The sequence below is a fragment of the Procambarus clarkii genome, chromosome 74 (genome assembly GCF_040958095.1).
Source record: "Procambarus clarkii isolate CNS0578487 chromosome 74, FALCON_Pclarkii_2.0, whole genome shotgun sequence".
Taxonomy (NCBI): domain Eukaryota; kingdom Metazoa; phylum Arthropoda; class Malacostraca; order Decapoda; family Cambaridae; genus Procambarus; species Procambarus clarkii.
This window is the reverse complement of record NC_091223.1, coordinates 23,759,630-23,765,969: the sequence shown is the minus strand read 5'-3', so window position 1 is coordinate 23,765,969 and position 6,340 is coordinate 23,759,630. Positions and strand designations below refer to the sequence as shown.

Here is a 6,340-nt window from a genome sequence, read left to right as displayed (position 1 = left end):
CGCAGGAGACACAGAAGAGACTGCTGGAGACGGAAGAGGCGGCAAGACCGCTGTCGAGGAAACTGGTAACGAGGAAGGGGCCACAGAACTCTCAGAGCGAGCATCCTTTCTCAACACCATCACCAGGCCACCCCGCTCACCACCAACCACAGCAGGGGGAACCACTCCCCACGAAGAACCGGAGCCACCCCACACAGGCGCCGCACCTGAAGCAGGACCCTCGGACACCAGACCAGGAGGGGAGGCCGAAATGCCGGCACCGGCATCCTCAGGCAAGTGTACCTCCGCCATCACCGTAGTGTGCACCACATCCGGTGCCATCCCACCGTCAACGGAAAGACGACACTCGTCGAAGTCGCCAGCTTCAGCCCACGCAGAAGAACGCCGGGAACGCTTAGGCTCGGGCCTCACATCATCAGACCCGGAGGCAGACTCAGCGACCCGCGCAGCACCAGCCGAGCAAACCGACGCACGCCGCAGTACGGCAGCCTCCTCAACCACACGGGGCACCAGGCCAGGCACAGGAGGGAATGCCGGATCCACCCCAGCTCCCAGCACAGCCGGAACAGACGGCGAGGGTGCAGGGACCGGGACAGACACAGCAGAGGAAGAACTGGAAGACGAGGGGTCCGAGCAAACGGCAGTTGGAAGAAGGAGCGGAAAATCCTCCTCACTGAAGAGATTCACTGGTGCAACAGCAGGCGCAGAACAGTCAGCAGCCTGATGGCCCAAAAGACCACAACGAAAACACGTCCGTAAAACACCCGAACGTTGTACCCCATAAGGCGCACAGAGGACGGAATATCCGCCCAGAGTCTCATGCCCAGGGTGCGAATGTTAGACCTCACATGCTTAAGAGGACTAGAAGACACCACGTTCACCCTCACACTAACAACTGCGCCAAACCGGCCGAAATACCGCCGTAGCAGAGCCTCTGGAAACTCCAAGGGAGCCCCATGCACACTGATGAAAGTAAGTGCACCACTTCTATCCGAGAGGGTTACAGTGCCCGCACCATCCAGCAGGGGTAGTGTCCGCCCCTCGTATCGCCGGAGAAAATCGCGATATGCCACCTCCTCTGCGAACTTCACAATTGCCCTACGGGCCGTTACCAAATCGACCCCATAAATCGCAAACACAGGGACAGAGCATTTCACAAGTCAGGGCAATCTCCGGGTAACCAGCCCGCACAGAGAACTCTAGTCCCACAGACTGAGCCCAAACGACAGGGGGTAGAGGGACCCCCATCGTAACGCCACGTCAACACAGGCAAGCAGAGACACACCCGCCCCCAACCGGCCGAAACTGGCAAACAACACCAACTGCTGGAGCGCCAATGCAACACGTCTGTCCCGTACCAAAGCTAGGGCCAGACTCCCATTCCGGACGTATTCGAACGAAATCATTTGAGTCGTGTGTAAACCGTCTTTCATTCATAAACAGCGGGTTTGGCGGGTGGATGGAATCACTTTTTGGGTCTTTGTCTGGAGGACGGGCTGGCTTGCGAAGCCCAGTGCAGGCATTCGGAAGGACTCGACCAAGGGGGAAAGATGGCTGTTTTGAGCAGCCCGTCCTCCAAACAAAGATCCAAAAGTGATTCCATGCACCCGCCAAACCCCCTGTTTATGAATGAAAAACGGTTTACACACGTCTCACAACTCATTTCGTTCGAACACTTCCGGAACAAATGCTTCACTGACGAATTTTGTTCGACCACAACGTTATAAATGCTTCACCCACGTACTACAAATACAAATAATCCCCAACAGAACCCAACCACCTAACCTAACCTAACCTATGCCTATATATGCACAATATGCTAATATATCATAATATTAATTTATATTTGAGAAAATTCCTGTTTTAAATGAACAGCATGTTAAAATTTATGAATGCATCTGTGGGGTCGACCGCTGGTTGTAATGGACTTGAGTCGAGGACTGGTTGGTTTTGAGAGCTCCGAAATAAGTCGCCTTGTCTCGGTGTGCTAAGTATCATTATAACCCTAACACCAGCAATTAGGCCAGCTACCGGATCACTGGGTAATTCCAGGTGTTCAGAGGACAAAACTCCATCAGCAAGAAGGAATTACGACACTAATGAACGGCTGCTGGAGACGCCAGGCCACGTGGCTCGTCCTCATGGACTAGCAGTGTTAAGATCGCTGGATAAGAAGCTACGTGTAAACTGCAGGAGGAAGTGTGATTAGTAAGTAAACCGCTTAAGCACAAGGCGGTGCTACACGTTGGTGTTGGTGTTTTCATTCCAAGTGGAAAGACTCGGTCATTGAGTGAGTCTGAAAGACAAGTGATTGTCCGATCATCTCAGGAACAAGCAAGTGTGAAAATATTCCAGAAGTTTTATTAGCTTAATTAAGGGGGCATGGCACCCGAAAATCCGAAGAAAAATGGAATATTTACGAAAAATACTACAACGTTCTGGCAACACTGTGGTGCAAACCGTTTTATGTTATCTTGAAAAATAACGTAATTAGAGTCAAATTTCCCGCTGCAACTTTCGTGAATCCGGTCCTCACGGCGTGGGTGCGCCGCGGAGTATTGTATCTTACGTTGTAGAAGTCTAATATTTCGTAATAGCGTTGAAAATAACATGTTATGCATAAAACGAATATAAACTCACTCATTGGCAACAGTCTCGTGTGAGAGAGAGGGTGGGGTTCGTGGCTTAGCAGTCAGTCACTGTTTGTGTCCCTCAGGAAGTCGATGTATCGCTGACGCACTCTCACAATATCTCCCAGAACTCTTGCTATTTTTGCTATTTGTACTGCAATATGACGTACCAAACGAACAAGAGAAAAGCATTGAAAGCTAGATGCATGCGAGCTCTCCATAGAAGGTACGAGCTGGCCGCAATGCGTAAATCACGCATTGTGACGAGTGAGGATCGTGACCGCGAGTAGAGTAACTTGTCGAGTAACTTGTCGCGGGGCGCTACGCCACTCCAACTTTTACAACTAGATCTGCCTTCACAGCCTTTATTTATTATTCAATTTACATGAAACTTGCACATTATATGTAGAGTTTATGCCTCTAAAAACACATGTAGTTTTTCTTATCTACGTAGATTTATTGATTTTATAAATAATGCTAAACTTCATTTTGTTGCATACGTTTTTGGGAAAATTTAAAAATCTGTATTATTGCACTAAATACATCTGGGATAAAAATCCTTAGTGCAAATCTTTATTATATAGTAAGGTCATAGCTAAGTGTCATAGAAATGATTATGGTTCACAATTGTGGGCTGTGAAAGCAATTGAACATTGTTGAAAAATTGTATAATTTTTTGTTTTTTCTCCTTCTCTATTTAGGCTGAGATGCTGAAACTTGGCCTAGTTGCAGCACCTTTCACATGTATCAGGATAGTAAATTATGAATACCCTACAACAACTCTCATAGTTCCTGTAATACAGCCCCTTGGGGAGTTAGCGAGCGTGTAGTGGGTTCGCGAATATGAGGAGTGAGGAGGTGTAGAATATTTGTCCCTCGCTCGAGGCTGCGTGTGGGTGGGCGTGTACTCCCTCGCGCCAGGATAGAAAACGGGAAACAATAACGGGGAATACTCCGCCATACTAGTTGTATCATTAAGGAGAGATGTTAGGTGTAGCTAAGTATAAAGACTGTGAGTGTTTGTTGCACCTTAGGCCGGAGTCCTTATGGTTGTGTCTGTGTGATCGATCGGCTCGCGTATTGCATCACTTAGCACTAAGGATTATCATCGATCAAATGATAGCCGGAGATGTGAATTTTATCTGTTTTATTTAGAAATTCAATGCCAGGTTCTCTCGCTTAATTCTACAGTCTACCTGCCACGTCGAACATCATCTACAACAGCAGCTGTGTGTATGAGAGTGACAGGGTACGAAATTGTATGTAAACACAAATTCCCGGGTATTAATTAGATTGTATTGTACACATTAATTTGGTAATTAGTAATTACCCGATCTCGGATTATCAGAGTTATCTCAGAATCAGTTTCCTATGGTAGTGTCCAAAGATATCGTGGAGGTGTTTATCTGTCAGTAGTGACAGCTCTTAACTTTTCTTGACCTGTCACAAGGGGAGTGACAAGTGACGTATTGTGTGTGTGTGAACAATTGCATTATATACACATGAGTGTTTAACATCTGTTTACAGGAATTGTTGAGAGTGTGATTACTACGGTCGTCATAGTGGCACGTATGTAAGTGGATGTCTGTGGGTCACATTATTATATTGATTATTCTCATTTGTGTGTAATTATTGTGTATTGTGTTGTGGTTGTTTAAGTGATGCCTTGTTAGTGGCTTATCTGTGTGATAAGCAATAACTATTAATTTTACTATAGTTATTGAATAGGCATTATTAACGTAATTAGTAAAGTGATTTGTTATCACTGGGCTCTTGTCTGTGTGATTGTGTAATTAACGTAAATGTTGGTTTGTAGAATGTCTGTGACAGTAATTAACATAATTGTTGGTGATTAATTATTTTTTGTTGTGTAATTAATTGTATTTGATTTGATTATCATTGATTTGTACCTGCGTGACAGGTTGTGATAAAGTAATTGTGATTGCTAGCTGTCTGCATGACAGAGTAATTAACGTAATTGTGGTTAATTAATTCTTGTAAATTAATTAATTTGATTGTTTGTAATTGAAGGTCTTTGTGACATTAAGTAGAGCAATTTACTAGTGATCTGTTGCCATGGTGACATTGTTGTGTATGTATTTACTTATGTTAATGTATTGTGTTGATGAAGAGTTTTGATTTGACAAGAGGTGTTCACGTACTATTCAGGTTCGTTCACTTTTGTTCTGGTCGTCCAGTGGTCGAGACCTTCTGTCTCTTTGCACCTGTCAAGAGTGGCGGGAAAGGATTATCCTGCTGTTAAGTGGTGTTTGACAGCTGTTGAAGTGACACTCTTGATTACAGTAACGCAACCTGGGTGGATGTGTATAAGAACGTACATTTGTTGAATATTTTTTGTTATATTTTGATACACGTGCCTTTAAGTATTATTTCTCATTCTGCAGTACTGCCTCATTTATTTAACTTGCCAATCGACTTTAGGCGGCACTTGAGGTGGCTCAAGTGCCTCCTAAAGTCAACAAAGACCCAAAAGTGATTCCATACACCCGCCAAACCCCCTGTTTATGAATGAGAAACGGTTTACATACGACTCACAACTGAATTCGTTCGAACACTTCCGGAACAAGTACTTCACTGACGAATTTTGTACGAACCACAACGCTGTAAATGCTTCACCCACCTACTAAATATACAAATAATCGCCAACGGAACCTAAACACCTAACCTAACCTATGCCTATATATGCACAATATGCTAATATATTATAATATTAATATTTATTTGAGAAAATTTCCGTTTTTAAATGAATTAAATACTGTGTATTCTCCAGTGATTTTTGATAGGTGAAGTCCGGACTTTTTCACGTTGACAGTTTCAATCAGTTTGTTTACTTTCGTTTTTAATTCGGCTGTTGAATCCCTCGTGACCCTCAGGAATTGTGTTTGGTCAAAGAGGATAAGGTTCATTTTTGCACTGTACTCATCTCTTTTTAGGATGACGTATATTGATGACTTGTCGCCTACACTCTACCCGCTTCAAGACTCCCGGGCCAATGCAGAAGCGGAACTGAATGTCCCTGTAACAGGAACGGAAGAAACAAGAAGAACAAACTGCCAACATGTCACACTCTAAATTAAATAACCCATTATATAGGACCTCATTTTATAGGACCGTATGTATGTCATTCATCCATGTCACCCACCACCTCACCATTAGAGAATATAATCAGGAGCTACACGGAAGAATTTGTCTTTGAGAATGTAAGGAGAGGCCTTACGAAACGCATCACTAGGCGTCAGACCCAAATAATAAGTAAAAATGAACTTTGGAGAGTTAATTTTTAATCTTCCTGCTTCAGTGAAAAAAAAATATTAGGAATATCAAAAGATTCGTGCAATAATCATAAATCTAAAACTTTGTCGTTATCAACAAAATATGTTTATATGAAAGACTACTACCATAATATACTAATATTAGAATACACGACCCAGCAGCAAGAACCCAAGCTTTCACGACAGGATATCGCCAAGATCCGTTCCGTAATCATGTGCACAAAGCAAAGAATGAGATCAGTATGTTGACCAGCTCAGATGTTGGTGCTGGTCTTGGGGGAGAGGTGAGATGGTTGACCTCCCCCAGTTGATCTCGATCCCACACTCATCTCTCCTCGTCTGGTCTTCCCCAGACAAGAGCATTGTATCCTTCCGCATAGTCTAAGTTTTACCAAGTACTACCAAGGCTTAAGTTTA

The 6,340-nt window shown here is 44.1% G+C and overlaps 1 long non-coding RNA gene across 1 annotated transcript; it reads left to right on the top strand.

The window, feature by feature from the left end:
• Positions 1-2,018: 2,018 nt before the first annotated feature.
• LOC138356750 (uncharacterized) lies at positions 2,019-5,921 on the top strand. The gene is made up of 2 exons (XR_011224634.1): positions 2,019-2,208; positions 5,585-5,921. It is a non-coding gene; the product is annotated as an uncharacterized lncRNA (long non-coding RNA).
• Positions 5,922-6,340: the final 419 nt, after the last annotated feature.